Source organism: Haliaeetus albicilla, chromosome 3, assembly GCF_947461875.1.
Source record: "Haliaeetus albicilla chromosome 3, bHalAlb1.1, whole genome shotgun sequence".
NCBI lineage: Eukaryota > Metazoa > Chordata > Aves > Accipitriformes > Accipitridae > Haliaeetus > Haliaeetus albicilla.
Genome location: NC_091485.1, coordinates 65047607 through 65067646, shown reverse-complemented (window position 1 = coordinate 65067646; position 20040 = coordinate 65047607). Strand labels below are relative to the sequence as shown.

Here is a 20040-nt window from a genome sequence, read left to right as displayed (position 1 = left end):
ACAGCCGGTGCAGTGCATTTTTTCAAATGCTAGACAACAGTACAGAAATGGTGTGCCTGATTGAGAGGGAGAAATAGAAATAATTGTGATATTTTATGTGAGGCACATGGAAGAACAAATGCTGCCGTTGTAGCACGTTCTCTGTCCTCAGCCATGCTTTGTGTTATACAGCTGTAAAGGTCATAAATAAAATGCAGATCCAGTGTTAATTTTTAACCTAATTAATGAAAATTTTCCCTTTGAAACCACAAATTAAATAGCAGCTGTACATATAGTTGGTTTTTATAGCTAGTGAAAATAATTATACATTACACTCAACTTTTTTTCCCCTTACGAGGTGATGCTTGGCTGCATACAGTGAGCTGTACAGCTGAAGGGCAAGATCTGGCTATTCTAATTCAATATACAGAAAACAAAGGCCTTGTAGAACTGTTTCTTTCAGATATTTAGCAACATCTGGAATACAGTTGTAGAACCCCCAAGTTACAAAGTGAAATAACAAAGAGCAAGGCAGGTTCCTTCAGCCTGGGGCTCAACATTCATTTTACGATTTATACTACTTGTGTGAAAGACAAAAGTGGAGAGAATCAGAATTATACTGGAAGCTAGCCATACGACAGCAGAAAATGTGGTCTTCCTGAAAAATGCTGCCTTGTAGAGAAAATCCCAGCTGTGGAAACATTAATCTCCCTGTCACTACTGGGCTGAGCCTTGTCTACCAGAGCGTTCCTCTGCTTCTCAGTAGGACCATGTTCAATGTTACCAAGCCATCTTGAGGTTCACACTGTAATTGCCGGTCTTGCTGAACTCCACTACCAGTACAAAGCCTTAGCAGAAAAAAATCGTAGTGGAGAAGCTCAGTTTTCTGAAGTCACGTGCAGGACAACCCTGCCCCCCCTGCCCTTTGCATACGCAGTCCCAAACAGGAGCTATTTGCTAATCTGTGGGCTACTAAATTTAGCTAGTTCCTGATAACTGAAATGGCTCACAGGCCTGATTTGTACTGCTGGTCACACTGAGACAACTTCTAGCTAGTTAACAACAGTTAGCTAATATAAAACTAGTTAAAACCAATTGAAAGTGTCAGCTGCTCTGTATTGTAGCTTTTTTATTATTATTATTAATTAAGCATACTGGAAAGAATTTTCTGGTTTTAGCTAAAACGACACATCTCTCAGGATGATTTCAGTCTTCAGAAGAGCTGATCTGGGAGATATTTGTTCACAGACAACATATGAGATACAAAAGTAGAGAGAACGTGAAATTATACTGGAAACTAGACCTGCCACAGCAGAAAATGTGGTCTTCTTGGAGGATCCTCCCTGGTAGAGGAGGATCCTAACATTGCTCCCATGAAAAGCCTTCAGCAATGTGTTTGTAAATCATTGAATCTGGTTGGCAAAAAGACAGGTCTGAGTATTAACCATGCACGAGGCTGGGTTAGAGGGATTAGTGTAATTTGGACTGCATATAGCTACTGTCTTGATGAGGGGGTGGGAAGAAGAGGGTAGCAGTTTTGTCTCACATGAAGTAGAGCGTAAGTGATTTGTAATACAGAGCGATGACCAGTCTAGTCTTTCTTCTCCCAGGGAAATCCAGACTTTAGTAGAAACGGTGATAAATTTCATGGGGTTGATGCCGAAATCTGAACTAATGTCCAGCAGATTTTGCCTGATGTTGAAGAGTTGAAGCTGGACATCCAGTCAACCTCACTTCCTCTGTTAATGGAGAGAAATAAGGTCATTCAAAGGCATTTCAGATCTTTGGTTTTATCACCATCTCGAGATGCCTGGGGTAGGGTTCCTCTCGGCTGACGGCTCTCTAAAAGCCTACTGTATGTTAACTATCCAGGCTTCCTGAGAAATCAGTGAGGACAGACAGACACCCATTGTCTCAGACACTTGTCTTTGAAGAGCTGGAATCCTCCAGAGATGTCAGAGAAGACATCTCCTGATGGCCTATCCAGGAAGGCTGGATGGTTCCCAAACCTTCATTTGACTTAGGCTGGGTGAGAGGAAGTTTACCACTAAGGGCTGGATAGCACATCAGTGATGTAAGAAGTGGCCTTGTAAATTTTGGGAGGGTGCTGAAACTAAACTGACTGAATTTTTCATGTGCTTGTATAGGTGGTTCCAGTTCCCACCCTATCCCTCTTAACTGCAAGTGATGTGGAGCACAGAATTTCTGTTTTATGAACCAGTTTTATATTTTAATACTGAAGCACTGAAAATAGAAAAAATCTGAGCAATTCAAGTATTTCTTTTTAAGATGCAGTGTTATTTGCATTGATATGTATAATGTGCATGTAAGAGGTAGATTATGTGCATATATTATAAAGATATACTGTGTACTACATCTGATATTGAAAAAAAAATGCAGATCAGTGTCCTGTTTTGCAAACATCATCACAGCCTTTTCCCACTTTTCTCTTAGTTTCATTAATGCAATGCAGTTTGTGAAGTGTTTTGATTTTTATATTCCATTTTCCTATAGGATGGCTTTAACTTGGAAAAAAAATTCTCATAATTCTGCTCTTGTGTATTAGTCATAGACTTTAAAGGGGGTATTTATGATCATGTAAAGTTCTGCATAACAGGCTGTGAAGTAGCAAACAGTAGTTCTTATACCTAAAATAACTCATGTTCTTCAGAAAGAGATTCAGCTTTGTTTTGATGACTGCGAGGAGCAAAGAATTGTGTTCAGAATTTAATGCTTGACTTCTGAACAAGGTTTTACTCTCAGTTAGCAAATTCCTTGAAGCTTCCTGAGGTGATAGCAAACTGTAGCATTGGCTTTGATTAGAGCCACATCAAATATTTGCGTTGGAACCTGACACCACATGACCTTTGCTCAGCCTCACATTTCACTGCAATGTTGGTGTTTAATAAATATTCATGAAAACCATAATTCGTCTGGAACCAACATTGGTTTCCTATAAAAGCCACTGAAACTTGTGATTTAAATGTAAAAGCAGCATAATAATGGCTCTTTTGGCTGAATGTCTCCTTTAGACTTGGAGTAAATGAAACTCTCAGGGTATTTGCAGGTATGAAGGTAAAAGGAAAAACTCACGCAAATCCGTACGAACTAAGACAGAGGAGTTTTGCACAGCTTGAAAGCTCAATTCTTCTGTGACAGGGGAACTTCACATCCCAGAGCAAAATATAATTTCAACCTGCTTGCTTGGCTGGTTGCGTTAACAGCTGGAAAACCCCATTCAGTACAGACACTTCAAAGTGCGTTTCCAGCCAGCCCCTAGACGCTTGGTGGCCTGGCCAGAAGATGGCAGGCGTGTTTTGTGGGAGGAAGGAAAGTGTGCCAACAGGCAGGTGTCCTGCTTGCGAGAGTAAAGTATTCACAGTCAAGACCAGAAATGTTAACATTATTTTCATTATCCTTGTAATGTAAACTGTAAGATAACAAAACCTGCAATAATTGACAGCTGCCTGTGTACAGGGGGGGGAAGAACTCTGACCCCACTGGCATCGCTGATGTGGGACGTGCTCCCGAGTGACGCAGCACGGTGCCAGTCTTGCACCTGTGCTGCCCCGCTTTTAGTGTCTGGCTCTGTAATAGCACAGGTCTGAAAAAGCCACGGACGAATCCCACACAATTAGGTTACGAGTATTAACCCAACACCTCCTCCCAGTCCTGGGCTTTCTGATCCAGCACCCACTTGCACAACTGGCAGGAGAGGTCTTTTCTTGCCTTATGAAATGACAGTGAATTATAATCCACTGTTAATTCTTTGCTTTGCTCTGTTACTATGTCCTTCTTTCCTTCCATAACTTTGGCATGGGGAGGGGCAAGGATTAGCATGCAATGAATTTAGATGCTGCTTTACAGTTTGACACTTTCCCCTCTCATTTATCAAAGACTCACAATTTCTGAATCTTTCCAGAACTGCAAGCAGTCCTTTTACTTTCTTAGAAGTAGAATAATTCTGCCTAGTGTTTCAGCCATTGGTAACTGGATAAAGCTCTTAGTTTATCAACTCATTTTTGAGTTGGCTAGAAGTGCAAATTTAGGAGAGCAAAGTACTTGCTTCCTAGTAGGGGCTGAACATTCAGTTTCCACAAAGTTCCCATTCACTGACCTGGCATTCCTCAGTGTGGAAATACTCTGCGTTCATAGAGAAGACTAAGTTGAAGAAATACACATGCCACTTAGAGCAAAATGTCATGATGCTCATAATGTCTCTGAACTTATGGGAGATCATTTCATGGTTTTGGACCAGGACTGCAAGAAATGTGACTTTCTAGACCAAGGAGCTTTACTGTAATTGTTAGATACTCCACTCTACTAGAGAGGTAAACTGCTAACAGTGATTTTCATTTGTAGGCTTTAGCTGATCTTTCAGATATCCTGGGCACAGGTCACTGGTTCCCCCAAAGGTCAGGACAGAGGTCCTGAACGTAATTACATTTTGTAATGGAAACTGGCATAGGGAGCAAAGGACAGGGTTGTGACAAGATGGGGTAATATTACATAGACATTTGTCAAAGGTTTTAGGGCCAGACATGTTATATCACTGTAATCCAGCTAAGATGTCACAGATGTGTGACTAACTGAAGCCAAGTCATTGTTCTCCAGGACAGAATGAGCCTCCTGTGTCAATGGAGGTGGTAACAGGAATGCTGAGGAAGCTATGTGAGAAATTGCTACTAGTGAGGAATCCAAGAGTCTTAAATTAAGAATTTGATTAATTGTGGATGTGCAGTTTCAACAGGAGATTCAAAGGCTCAAAATATTTCCCGTTGCCACGGACTTTTTTTGGTGGGGTGGTACTGTGGGCTTCAATCTACGTTTCAGTTGTGACCTGCGCACACGGTAGTGACTGTACACAATGGCGCAGAAGCGTGCTGTTTGAGCGCTGCTAACGCTTGCATTGGAATCTTCAGACCAGGTCACCCAGGAGCTACATTCACTTACGGACCAGACACAGAACGGATCTGAATGGAAGTTGAGTCTTCCGTCATTGCTCAAGGTGGGCTGAAACACTAAGGCTGTCCCAAAACTCCGGTCTATACAATCACTTTGTTTGCAGTGGAGCTCAAGAGCGGGGAAGCATTTTTGGGAAAGGCAGCTGACACAAACAGAATAGAACATACCACAAAGAGGGGAAAGGTTTTTTTTCCATGCATTTTCATTATGGCTAAGACTTTTGTTAACTTGATTTCCATACCCATATTCTGAGCAGCTAGGATTGTCATGAACAAGGAATGAAATGGAAGCTTTAGATGTTTCAGTACTCAAAAGTATATGTGGAAAGGGTACAGGAATAATAGATTTTTTTCTGCTTATTTGAAAATACTGCAGCCTTACAAGAAGTTTCAAATATTCCTGCAAAGGATGGTGTTATACATGAGATTGAAGAAGAAGGCATAGCCCCCTTAGCCTCATTACTTCATGTAATATATTTCTTTTAGTTAAAAGCACTGCAGCCTTCAAACTAAAAACATATCCATATACCAGTTGATTTTTTGAGGAAAAAGTGTCCAGTGGTGATCACATTTTCTGCATTACCTTTGAGGGCAGGAAAAAAAGAGGATGACATAATACGCAGTAAAGGATTATTCAATTAGGTATTACAGAAAGCTTTCCATCTACAAAGGCAGCTCAGCACAGAGATGAGCTTTCTAGTGAGTTGTGGAAATTCTGCCACTGATGTTTTTTACAACAGCAGGGTAGAAAAATAGCTAAAAGGAATATTCTTGGTGCTTTTACCCTAGTATAGCAAGAGTATGGATAGTCGTTATTCATTTCAAATAACTTAGCATATTGATATTTCTGGTAATAGCAGATGGTGATGAATTGAATCAAAATTACTATGAATACCTATTTAATAACTTGCATCAGTGTACTGACTGAATATTCATAATTAATATCTACACAGAAAATGATGGAGTGTTTCTAACATTTGTATTATGCCACTATGATGTGTTCTGTTCTGTCCTATTCCGTTCAGCAACACAGCATCATTTCATGGTGCATTGAACTGGAAAAGGCATCCTGGAAAAGAATCTGGAAGGAAAAAATGTTTCCCTTCTACTGGCTGGGCAGTTCCTCAGTCTAGCACAGTGTTTCCACACAAGCCATGTGCTGGTAGTGCTTTTGAAGAAACATTTCTGGAATTGCACCCTCAGTTTTCCCCAGATAAAGAAAGTCTTCAGATACCAACTATGGAAAATATATTTTTCTGGCATGACAGTTCTTACAAAAGGATCTTTGTTTGCACTGTCAGCAAAAAATATGCTGTATTCTCCTTTCTGAGAGCCAAATTCTTGGTCCCTACCCAGAGTCTAATTAAACAGGATTCACTCCCTACTGCTCAGTGCTGTGAGAAACCTTTTCAAGGAGCAGCTCTATCTCCTGAATGCCCCCTCCTAATATTCCCAGGTGTTTTGGCCAGGGTGTCTGTAGTGCTGCTGTATGTGTCATGGTCTCTCCCGTCAACCATCTCTGAAATCCTTTCAAACAGATGATGTGTAGTGCTCGCACTGGCTTTAGCAGGATTTGGATCAGGCCATCTGGGTAAACTTTCTTGATCTGTTTGAACTGATGGACTTCTGTGCTGCTGGTGAAATGGGTGGTCCCGTGTTTTATCTCCTGGCAACACGGTTCAGTGGCCTCCCTTTATCCCAGCATGGAGCTCATGTGGCTATAAAATGAACTAGACTATGGACTGAGCATCCTTCCCCCCCCCCCCCCCCCCCCCCGATTAGTTCCCTAATTTGGATTATCACTTGAACACACGATTGCAACTGCTCGCCTGAGGAAGAGGATGGGATCGTGCACAAGAAGCAGGGGTAAGGACGGATCCACCTCATTGAGCAGTGGTGGACATCCTTTGATAACTTGATTATGCTGCTTTTCATCATCTGTGTCCAAAAAACTTGCAGTTCACATATGTAAAGATTGTAACTATATAAGCTAACAGCTTCAGTAACTTTTCCATTATCTTTTTTTAACTGGAAGGAATATTTCTTGGGAGTCAGAATTGGACTTTTTAACAAAAGCAAAATACTGAAATAAAAAACCCCACAATCCTGAAAAAACCCTGTAATCCCTTTCAATGAGGCAATTCACAGGAAAAAACAAGTGTCGTAAGGTCTGACTGGCTCATACTCTTAACCATGCATGCTGTTGGTGATTGTGGGAGAAGGGGAACAAAGCCATGGAAAGAGCTTGGATACATTAGACCTCAGAGTAATGTATCTGACTATCAAGGACTGAGTGGCCCATTCCATTATTATTGTCTCTCTTTGCCTCAGATTTTTGTAGCACTTTGTTTGTTTGCTTGCTTTTTTTTCAGAAGCCAGTTTAAAAATAGAAACTGTCACGACTGGAATGTTTTCCTTCTTGTCTTGGAAGACAACATCTGTAAGAATTATAAATGTGCCACTGAAAAATGATTCATAGGTATGTGTGTGAACTTTGCATATTCCAAAGCCAAAGTAATCTCTAGAAAATACAAAGTAATTGTAGCCATTGCCCAAAGTCTGTTACACAGGGACCACCTATAGCTTTGGTATTGTTTCATATTTGTTCAGCATTCTTAGAGCCATTTTGAACCACCCATTCCTGTTGCCACCCAAGTTATGTTGCCAAATTTAATCAATATTCCATTTCTATAAAGATTTTTGTCTCAGCAACTGGCATAATACACTGTTTTTACATTTTCCTCTTTCAGATTTTGTGTATTGGAATAACATCCAGATTTTATATAATGGAATAACATTTGGCCATAAGGCCAAATTATCAGCTGTTGTCATATTGTTGAGCTCAGCGGAATTAAGAAAACCAGCTGAGTCCATGACAAATGGGGAAAGTTTCTACAGAACTTACATTATTTGTGTTTAATGACACAAAATCAAGGAGAGGTATCTAGTTCTAAATGTTTTTCTTCAGCTTTCAAGAGAAAATGACAAGAAAACTGCCATTTAACTTGCTTTCTTGTACTGTAACAGCAAGCATTTCATTAATAAAAGTAATTTGTATCAAATTTCTGTTCTAGTAATACTGTGGCATGCACTGCATGGTCTGCAAACAGTGCATATTCGGTTCATTTCAGACGGAAGCTACCTGTCGGTGATTTCACCGTAGTCAGTGGAAATTGAATGAACTGAGGGATAGGATTTGCAGCTCTTTTATTTGAAATTAAGTCCAATAGGACTTTATGTCTCTGACATAAACATTGTAGTGATAGGTGCCAAGAATTACTTAAGTGAGACATAAATACTTAAGAGAAGCTGATTTTCTTACCTGTGGTAGTTCTGAGCCTTCAGTACTCATGCTGTCTTTTGGAAACATCACCGTTTTCAACAGATTCCTTAGTTTTCTGATATATCTCCTCCTAAAAGCCCTCCTTCTCCAGTTGTGTTCTTCAGTCTGTCATCCACCACTGATCTCCATCCTGGTCATTGCTCCAGTCACTATCAAATCTTAGCAGCTTTTTTAAAGGAAGTAATAAAAAATATATGCGTATTATACCTGTATACGCATACCTGTATAAAATAATCAGATTTGAAAGCATTTTCTTTTGTAGCTCCTATATTTCTCTGCACTCTCCTTTCTCCATTATACTTAATGTAACTATACTTTTAAAATATATTGTGTGCAGTGCATCTTTCTATAAAATCCAAGATGCACATTGTGAGCTATCTGACAGTTAACAACAGGGAGATTACAGGTCATATAAACCTGGCCAGGATAAAAGTGTTAACCAATAACACACAGAGAATGTTCCTGGGTTGGACTAGGGGGATTAAACAACATGAGCTGATTATGCTAATTTTCTTCATCTCTTAATGTCTTTGGATTGCTTCATTGAAGTTGACAGAAGAATTCCCAGTGATTTATGTGGAGAGGTATTTCACCCTTCATTTCACAGAAAGATGTCTGTTTTCTATGATAAGTACAGTAAGTATCTGCACATAATAAGTATGAATTTCTTCTCTTTTCAGTCAAACACTTTGTGTCTAAGAATTCAGAATACAACAGTAAATGTTGTGTTACGCAGAGTTGGTTTTGCCTCTAACCAACCACTACTACAAAGTTTAATACACTGTTACTTCCTAGCACCAAATACCTGGCAGCTTTTTACTATTATGTTAGACAAGGAAAGTGAGTCATATACTCTCCTTGCCTCTGCACAATTTCTCATTCAGGCTGTTTTCAAACTCATCTAGTTTTCACATTATTTAAGCAATTAGCCATATGAAACCTCTTGTTCTCACTTCTTCATCCCTGAAAAGTAATATTCCACCAGATAAGTCCATTAAGTTCCCATTCTGGGACACACTATCACCTCTGCTGCCATGTACACAGAGAGGTGTTTGGAGCAAGGACCAATTTGCTGTTTCCTAAATGCCCCCCACTTCCATGTGTGCTTAAAGATCATTAGAGATGATAAATAAGGTAATAAAATAAGCTGAACTGTAACCAGGAAGAGAAAGAAAACCTCCTTCCTTAGCTATTAGCTGCTTTTTACCATCCTTTTTAATCTTCACTTATGTGAAGCAGGAAAATTAGCTTAAGCAAGCAGTTACAGCAAGAGGTGGGAGCCAGCAGGTTTTTAGGATTCATTTATCTCATAATGGGCTATTGAAAGCGACTGCCGAGCCTCTCCTAATCATTTTAAGACGACGCAGTCCCACAGCTGAGTGCAAGGTGTAACATCTTGGTCCCTTGAAGTAATGAGAATTTTGCAACTTAATTCACTGGGGCAGGATTTTGTGTTAATGTCTCCTTCCATTCCTACCACTTGTTTTGTCTGCTGGAGTCAGTTCCAGGCTGGCACGGATTTCCTGGCAAGGTGGTTCTCCTGGGGGAGGATGAGAGGGTTGCAGCTGCAGTTTTGATACTCCCTGGTGTGGTGTGGTTCCATGTTACTTGATGGGTGTGAGCCTTCAGAGCCCTCCTCCCCTTCTCCAGGCCCACGTAATGGCTGGACGCAGATCTGAGTAATGCCCCTCACCCACTTTGTTAACTCATCAGGTGTTGCAAAAACTGTGATGGCTGTCGGTTGTTGACATGAGAGAAAACCAAACTCCTACTGAGGCTTTACTTGCTTTTAAAATAAAACGAAGGCAGAGGAACATGCACAGTGGCTCCCAAGCAGCTCTGAGGCTGCAAGCTGATGTCTCCAGCTGCTAATGGATGCGGGTATAGGCACCGTGCTCTGCAGCTGCACGGACTGTTTGGGCTTTGCAGGCTGGGGATAGAAATACATCTGAGAGGTGCGTCATTAGCCATGTCAACACTGGCCTCTTAGATGGCTTCTGAAGAGTGGAGTGACCTGTCTGCACTGGTCACCTTTGGGTGTACCCCACATAAACTTCTGCATCTTTTTAGTCCTTGCCCAGCCTCTTCTTTGTCTCAGCTACTGCAGGCTTGGACTGGGGTCTGAAAGACCTCAGGCTGTAATCCTCCTTGCTCCTCTTTCTCTGCTGCCCACCCAGGATCAGACCAGAAGTAATTGTATGCAACAGCCTCAGCCTCCTGAGATGACTGAATGGAGTAGGTTGGTCTTTCTCCACTGTAACACGTGGCTAACCTTAACTTACTGTGGATAAAGTTATTGCAGAGTATCACCTGGGAGCATCACCTATGCCACAGATATCATCCTCTCTAATGTAACACATTCAAGTTCCTCTGTTGCTCTCCCAGAAGTAATTAGAAAACCACTTTAAGTAGAAAGAATAAATTCATATAAAATCCCACATTTTCAGATTGCTTTTAAACCATTTCAGCTGCTAATACGGTATCATTGACTTGGACACTGGAGCTTCATGGCAGATAATAGAAGAAGAGATTTGGAATGAGCTAATTTAGTATGGGATATTTCTGCCAGTAAACAAGCAGGAACACATTCCATCAATTTAGAATCTGTAAAACTGAATGTCCACAGCAAAAGCTGAGAAAACTGCTTTCTTCTTTCCCCACAGGGGTGTCTTAAAAACAAATAGGAACTAAGGTAAAACTTCAGAGTCTCATTTTCACACATAACCAAAATTCCTCTTCTGGGTTGGAATTCAGCTGAGGTGCTAATGAATCCTTCCATAGCATCAGAAACTAAGTCTCAACAACTGCATTTTAACGGGATCTTTCTGATTCTGATAAGAGTCCACAAAAAAATTTGGCAGTGACATTCCAACATTAGAATATATTCCAGGGCAAGGAAATTTAGAGAACAGCAAGTTTGAAACCACCACACAGTACAAAAAATAAGCTTCTGAGTTTCATAATAATTAATGAAATCTGCATAAAGATACACTATTCCTTTCAGCCCACTATGCACAGTAAAGTGATTATCTCAAAATTAGGAGTGTTTGAAGACAGTTAATGGTAAAGATGCCACGAACCTTCACAGGAAAAATATTGACAGTAGGTTTCACTCCCCCTCACCATCTTCCCTCCTCCACAACTAGCAAAAATAACATGAAATGTCAAGCACAACATCAAAATAATTGAAGGGTGATTTGCTGTTCCTAAAATATTTGTAGCCACATAAACCATCAATTTATATATTATTGCCCGCACATGTGTCTGGCTGATGATGCATGCAAGCCAAAAGATATTTCTAAATCCAGCTGTTTCTCTTGATACTGCAGACCAGAAGTGTGAGTGGAGTGGGTCATCAGAGAAAGGCCCTGGTGTGCCGGTGGAGTTCCTTCTGAGACTTGAATTATGAGAATGAAAAGACAAAAGAATTGGGACAATTAGTGAATGTAGGAAGAAGGGGAAAAGGAAGCTAATGGGGCATCCTGCAGGGCTGTGAAGCTGAGAATGAGAAATTTTATATTAATGAAGATGATGGTGAAAAGGAAGTGCTCCAAAAAAGGAATAAACAAATGACACCCGGTTTAGAAAGTGTGGGTGGCAGGAAGAACAGTGACACCATTAGTCACAGATAAAAGAAGTGAGGGGACAGGTATGTTAAGAAAGATGTTGAGTTCAGTCACTACTGCACTGCGTCTATGCAGTTGCATAAAGCCAGTCAGTGAAAGAATCTTATTATATGTCAAGGAGAGAAAATTGCCTTCATTCATGGACTTCAGAGGCTTCGAAAAAAAAGAGTTTCCCTATCATTCACACATAGAGTTATATAGCAGGAACAGATGAAATTGGGATAAGGTCAAAGAAAAGCAAGTATCAGTAAATATTACATTATATTATATGATATGATAAGACTATTTCAGTTCAAAGGTACCTACAAAGATCATCTAGTCCAACTGCCTGACCAATTCAGGGCTGACCAAGTTAAAGCATGTTGTTAAGGGCATTGTCCAAATGCCTCTTAAACACTGACAGGCTTGGGGCATCGACCACCTCTCTAGGAAGCCTGTTCCAGTGTTTGACCACCCTCTCAGTAAAGAAATGCTTCCTGATATCCAGTCTAAACCTCCCCTGGTGCAGCTTTGACCCATTCCCATGCATCCTATCACTGGATCCCAGGGAGAAGAGGTCAGCACCTCCCGCTCCACGTCCCCTCCTCAGGAAGCTGTAGAGAGCAATGAGGTCATCCCTCAGCCTCCTTTTCTCTAAACCCAGGGTCCTTAGCCGCTCCTCACAGGACATGCCTTCCAGCCCTACCACCAGCTTTGTGGCCTCCTCTGGACACATTCAAGGCCTTTAACATCCTTCTTAAATTGTGGGCCCAGAACTGCACACAGTATTCAAGGTGAAGCCGCACCAACACTGACTACAGCGGGATAATCCCCTTTTTTGACCGGCTGGTTACGCTGTGTTTGAAGCACCCCAGGATGGGGTTTGCCCTCTCGGCTTCCAGGGCACACTGCTGACTTGTACTGAGCCTGCTGTCGACCAGCACCCCCAGATCTCTTTCTGCAGGGCTGCTCTCCAGCCACTCCTCTCCCAGTCCATACTTGTGCCTGGCGTTACTCTATCCCAGGTGCAGAGTCTGGCATTTGGACCTGCTAAATTTCATCCAATTATATTACATTCTATTCTATTATATTACATTGCATTATATTATTTTAATTTATTTTTGCTGCTGGATGACACTGAATGAAACAGCTCAGCTGAAAAGAGCTAAATATTTATGTGGATGAGGATTTGGACATGGATATGAATATCGAAAATGGATATGAACTTTTATGTTTCAGGAGATGAGGAAACCATTAATGGCACATGGTTAAGATGACATTTATGTTTTTCACATTGTTGCCTAATATCTTTCTCACTGATGACAATCAGACACTGGATAAGATAACCAAGGATCTAACTGGTATAGCCTAATTTGGTATGATAAGTCTCTTGGGATCTAGAAACAAGTTTTTAAATTCATGTAACTGACTTTTCATTTAAATTACTTTTATTTTTGCAAGTTTATCAAGTAATGCAAACTTTCAAGTTTGTTACTTTGAATGATTGCCTGAAGAGCTAGGAGTTTTAGTGGTCAAATGTAGCTTTAATTTTAAATTAAAGAGGAACACAGAGACCAGCCAGTTTGGAAATGAAATTTTACAGTTCATTGTATCTGATCTTGTGATTCTTTAGCTGTAGTGAAATGCCAATATCAGCACGCAGAAGCATTTGCTCCCTGTAAAATAATGTAGATTTCTCCAACATCTGTGGAGGAAATGATCTTCAGAACTTTGCGGTCTACAAATCACCATCACATGACTATACAAAAATAACTCAGTGGAAATTCTCTATTAAGAGTTAACAGCACATATTCTTTCTCTCAAAAATCTCCCTCATTTTTATCATAGGCATAACAAATGTCAGATGAAGAAGAGCTTTTTAAAGTAAATGGGGAAAAGAAGAAGAGGGAAGTTTCCAAACTTTCAGCAAAAGGCCTGGCTGTGTGTGTTACTGTATGGCATGCTGTACGCTTTTTATTTGTGTTTGTAAATAAGTATTTTCTATGGAGAGGGCTGACAATTTTTAAAATCATGATCTTCCCGTATTGAAGAACACTTACAGAAGCTGCTCCTCTTTTGCCTGTATCTGTCCCAAGCTTGTATGGGATTGATTTTGTATATTCCACAATGGAAACCATAACAAGCCTAAAAATGAATGAAATTATTAAAATGCATTCCCCTCTGTCACCCTTTCTTCCAAAGCTCTGCTTTTTCTTGCTAGGCTCTGCTTGTGAGAGCTACCCTTAATCGCCTCCGGAAGGAGCTGTGCTTTAACCTTGCCACTGTTTTGAGGAAAGCCCTACTGAGTTTAGTTGGATAGCTGCCTGGAGATGGGCTTTAGATCTAAATTTGCTACAGAATTCTGAGTAACCAGCTGAGAGGGGCTATTTCAGCAAAGAGGTAGAGTTCATATTGCTAATGAGACCATATTTAGCGTGCATAGAGAACTTCTGCATGGCTGGAACAAATCTGGCCCTCTCTAAGGATGGTAGGAAAGACTTCATGTTACTTGATCATTGTCTTAGGAGTATTGTAATTGGTAAATATATAAATAGATAAAAGGAGATATGCATAGTGTATCAATATTCATTACTAACCTAAATAGTTTATATTGATACATAGTTTCAAGCACACTTAAATAAATGGGAATATTTTGAAATCTACCCAAAACATGATACGCTACATTTGTTCTTAACATCTCTATTTGTTACTACGGAGAGGTGGTGGCCTCTAGCGGACTCTGTATAGGACTAAGGCAAAGCTGAGGCTTCAGGGCAGATGTAATTGCTACTATCAGTTTTCAAAAACCTATGGCACACTGCAGATACGCTTTCTCAATTTTAAACTCAGTTGGAGCTATTGTGTAGACAAAGCTTTAGGTGCCTTGGACTTTTTCTACTGAATTTTTTAAAAGCCATTTTTAGAAGGCTTTAAAGCCAATTCAGGCTGCTTGGAACATGACCTAACGTGGGACTTCAATGGCTTTAAAAGCAGGATTAGCTGAAATACTTTCAAACCTGGCTTGAATTTTTCATATTATGGTAGATTTTCCAAGTAAGGTCTAACATTTCTTCCAATCCTGTATGGGAGTCCCCTATGTTTGATCACGTAATGGGACACGTGACTTTGCACGCCCATGGCAGGGCTGTCCATCTGTCCAGTGGGTCCCAGTTTGGGCTGTGGGCCCGTATGTCAGATCACACAACAAGGTAAGCCTGCATCATTAATCATGGTGAAAATCTACAGCCGAGGGCTTTGGCTTCTGGAAGGGCTCCACGGCATCAGGCACTGCTGTGTAATGATCCACAGCTGCAGAGCAGGGCACCTCACCTGTCCCTACACAGAAGCTGCAGCTGGCAAAGAGATCTAAGATGCAGCTGGCAAACAGATCCCAGCACCTAGCCTGTGGGATCAAAAAGCAGGAGGGAGTCTATGTGGCTGTACAGCAAGCACCTGACCTAGAAGTGCCACAGCAGAGGATGATGAAAAGGGAATCAAATGAGTAAATCTCACATGCAGTGCATGAGGCTGGGCAGGTCTTAAATCAGTGATTCACTATTCCGTGGTTTCACTGCTTGTAAAATAAAGTGGAAGCACCTCCTTCTAGTGAGAATTAATTCACTGATGTTTGTCTACCTCTTTAGAAGTATAAAGTGCTATATCAATGTGTTATCAGAATGGCAAGAGGAAAATTCACCTGTGAGTCCTTGGTTGCTCTGTATTCTTATCACTGGCATTTCATAATGGTTTCAGTATCAAGGCTATTGACAGGATAGTCAATGCCAGACTTCTCTGGCACAAAGCTCTCCGAGTCGGGGCCTTACTCCCTCACAACATTTGCAGTGCTGCAGCAGTCAGACTTCTGTGGATATTTTGAACCAGTAAGACAAATAAAAAAAAAATAGTGCTTATAATTTAATCCTTACAGATGATTATATATTACATTCTCATGAATATGTATGTTCTCCCATATGCCTACCCACAGAATTTTACCTATTTGGTATTAATTCTATACTTCTGTGTAATTGGATCCTTATAGAAGATCTCTCTACATACTGAGGCAAGCTTTTTTCTTTCATTTTATGATATAAAGTAATCCCACACAGGCTGTATTTTTTCCTTGACTGTTAAATCTGCTATTGAGCAATTCCCTTCCTGATGATTCGCTGAGAATGCGATGGAAAAAAGAGAAGTTTCAGTCAGATCTTCCAAAACAAGAGAGAACACACCCAGAGGTAAAGTGTATACACAAGTAGAATTCAAAACAAGTTCTGTAACATATTTTATACATGATTTCATATTCTATACAAGAAATGCAAATTTCGAGATGATCCTGGCTGATTGCGTTACAATTGTATAGAGCTCTCTTAAGAACTCATGAAGATTTGGTTTTTTCTTAATTAGATTTTTGGCCCTTATATTTTCTTTTACAATAAGATGCTTTTATTGCACAATAGCAGAGTAATAGGGCTTTTAAAGGGTGTAGACTTTGTTTCCCTGAATTGTACAGGGTGGTTTAAAGGGACCTTATCATAATAAAAAAATTAAGCCTTTGATCCTGTTTTTTGCCAAACACTAGCAGTATGTGTGGTCTTTAAGTCAGTCTTTAAGTCTAATTTCAGTCTTTAAGTCTTAGATCTGTATTTAAGATGAAATGCACTCAGAAATCCATTAAGATGGAAAGTTTAATTATTAAGACAGTTTGGAAATTTGGCATAGTTTGTTCAAAACACTTCTAGAAACCTTAATTTACTCATTTGATTATAAACAATGTTTACAAATAGAGTTGTAAAGTCAAAATTGACACGTGCTACCAGGTTACTCTGTAAGCACCTCTGAGCTTCAAACTGGCATACGCATGCACCTAAATTTCTGGTGTCTTGGTTGCTATCTGATCTTCAGATGTGCTGAGGATCACCCTAATATCATTTGAAGTTGATGAGGATCGTAACACTAAGCAAACCTAAAAGTTGTATGCAAGCAGTTGCAAGGTCTCTCCACCATATAGTAATACTCCAGCCTGGGCAATCACTAATAGTTTTAATGACTCTTATGATATAATAGAATGGGGGTTTTGAGAGCTCAAGTCTCAAGTTTACATGACAGTCTCTTTTTTTTGTCTTTTTATGTAAGTTTCTAGTCATTGTGATTATGATAAAAACCTTGAAAACATTAACAGAATGTACTTTACAAGCCCCAAACTCCCAAAGAATAATAAAAAAAGGGAACATAACCAAAAAAGTGTTTTATAAAGAGGAAGCAGTACAACTTTTAAGTAAACCTCTGATCTAGGTGCAGGCTGTAGGCTCATTTTAAAATGTCCAGTATCTTCCATATTCGAAATCTAAGCAAGAGCTGTAGGTAAGTGGGAAATGGCTGACAGAGGCTGTATCAGAATAAAAGACTATAGAATTGATACTAATTCTCTGAAGCTATTACCAGTTTATAGATGTGTTAACAAACTGCTCTTCTTGTATTCTACCCCCAAAATCCTGTATATGTGTTTATAGATCTCTTTGGCCAGCCACATTTTGGGAATGAAATTACCTAGCCATGGAAGAAACAACTGTACCTTTCTGTGCTGTGGAAAACCAAAGGCAATACTGAAGAGTTGGTTCTTTCTCCTTACATAATCACATAATTAGCTTGCATAGGGGAGAGACGGAAATCTGGAAAAATTGTGTTGCAACGACTGGTATTATCACTGCTATGTTACTGATCATTTACTTTGCTTGTAGCCACACCAAGAGCAAAACTTCTGCTCATGATTCCACTTGTATTTCTAAGTGGCATTGCAATCTCTAGTTTGGAAGCTGCTTCTCTGGAGAACGCCATATCCCTAATATGTCTACAGATGAACATTTGCCTTGGGTCCTTAACATTGCGTCTGCATTACCACCTATTTTTGTCAAGCACAATGTGCTTTCAAACCCCCCACAGGCATAATTTTGTAAACCACATAAAAATCACATTTGCTAGTGGCAATACAGCAGAAAAAAACAATGCTTGGTATCAACAAATAGTTCCTATGGTGCATCATGACTAGCAACTTCTAGAAAAGTAGTTGTTTCTCCCTCAGTTGTAGTTCATGCACAAAGGCCTATTAATACTTTTTTTCTGGACAAAATACATAGTTTTGAGAAAAATATCAGTTATTCTTCAGATAATAATTTGTACTGACAAGACAAGTTTATATTCTGGATTAATTCAAGAGTGAAGAGTGTAAAAGAATGGGATAAATATGGATGAAGTTAGTCTGGATTGTGGGATTTACCTTCTGCCATGTGCCCAGTACAAGATGCAGAATCCCTTGTTCTGCACAGATTGGTAGACCAGATGAAATCCCATGCACTAAGCCTGTGTCCTGTGGGTTTATTTCCTGCTGGAGAGCAAACATTCTGCTGACCAGGTTTAAAATACTACCCTGAGATTGCAGTAGAAAAAGCAGAGTAAGTAAAAGTAAAGTAGCATCTGAGGACAAGGTAGTGTATCCATGCTTTAAACACGGTTTTGAGTAAGACTCATCTGCTGAAGCTTATGTATCTGGAAGTTAAGCATTTAAAGTCGTAGTCACTCCCAGTTCCCTTTACAGTCTATGCTGATAACCAGGCATGAGTGGACAGTGGTTAAGCTCATCATCAGACAGGCCTCTAAGGTAAGTCAAGTGAATTTCCCTCTGGAGGTGTCTGCATCCCTTCCTGTCTATACTGGGAGCCCAGACACCTACACACAGACACCTACACTGTAGATGCCACCATAGATATCTAAAAAGTTAGATGTCTAAATCTGAACTGGTTGCTCTAGTCTCTCTTTATAGTCCATGGAAATCTGAAGTTCAGGCAGTAAAGCCCAGGAGGGAAACTACCTATCAGCCAGACTAAGGAGACTGATAGAAAATATACAAGGGTAACACAGAGTCAGAACTGTACAAGTTTATGTTGCTGATCCAGATCATGTAGGCTTCAGGGAGCAAGAGGTGAACTTCCAAGAGGCAGCACGAAGCTGAAATGCAAGAAACAGATGACTTAGTATGCCTGGCAGAGATCATTGAGGTCTGGGCAATACTGAAGCGCGGTAATAAAACAAAATTGATAGCTTCTTGGATTACATAGTTGTAAAGAAATCAGGCAGGACAGACTCTGGCTGTCCTTGCTACGGGCAAGCAGTCTTAAATGCTGAGGAGCACTGTTTGTTGGGGGCAAAGTTTTTGTAACATAAAATCTTTCTCTTGTAGTTGTGCAAGCATATTAAAAGACAGTGGAATAAAACAAACAAACAGAAATATAAACTTGCAGTTCATTTTCCTGTTAAAGCAACACTATAAACTGAATGGTTATGGAGTATTACATTGGGTGATACAAGTGTCACAGCTCCACTGAGCCCATTTACTTTCAGGCACTCAAAAGTTTGGCTCAAACCCTCTGTTTGTTTACCAAATACAAATATCTATGTTACACATAAATCTCCATAAAGGCAATTTATTCCCTCCCCATCTGTTATTTTCTTTAACAGAAAAATCTTCTTGAAAAGAATTCCTGTGTGGTATTAAAGTACCTGAGGAAAACAGGTCAATAAATCAATAAACATGTTTTCAGATGTTGTAGCACCTTTTATGCCCACATGCATATTCTATACATTTATTCAACCCATATTTGAAAAGAAATTAATTCAAAGCATCTTTGCTGTAGACTGAGAGCAAAAGAGAAAAGAAGAGTACAATAATGGCCTACTGCATGGTAATAAATAGACTCAAGGCTGATCTTTTTTCTTTTTTCTTTAAAAAAATTCAAAGCAATGAACAATTCAGCCATCCTCAACACTGGCAATTCTCTTGTCTAAGAGAACATGAGTCACTTTATTCAGCACTACATTCTTCCACAGGTTATCAAGGTACTGAAAAATTCAAAAGAAATATAAGCAGTTTAAAACCAAGGTAAATCCTTGGATTTCACAAGTAGGATACAGACAACTGGCAGCAAGCATTCTCCTTTATTACACAGGACTATTTGCTTATGTATCCACTCTAACATCTTCCAAGCAAATACCTTAGGATGCAAGAGAGACCAGCAGTATTGGTTTTGGCACTGTTCATGCAGCCTGTTGTCCCTCTAGTTCACAAATCTCATCTTTGACAGTGACTGGTATCTGA

The 20040-nt window shown here is 40.0% G+C and overlaps 1 protein-coding gene across 5 annotated transcripts in view; it reads right to left on the bottom strand.

Annotated features, from left to right (window-relative positions):
- Positions 1 to 20040, bottom strand: part of RNF139 (ring finger protein 139) — a 40878-nt gene that overhangs the window by 13385 nt on the left and 7453 nt on the right. For 3 of the 5 annotated variants that reach the window (XM_069780037.1, XM_069780038.1, XM_069780039.1), the window contains 4 exons: positions 18166 to 18893; positions 15589 to 15753; positions 13952 to 14036; positions 8266 to 8452 (listed from right to left, as the gene is read on the bottom strand). The gene's annotated coding sequence lies outside the window, so the exon portion shown is untranslated. The remainder of the gene's footprint in view (positions 1 to 8265; positions 8453 to 13951; positions 14037 to 15588; positions 15754 to 18165; positions 18894 to 20040) is intronic. The other 2 variants (XM_069780040.1, XM_069780041.1) reach the window with 2 other exon arrangements.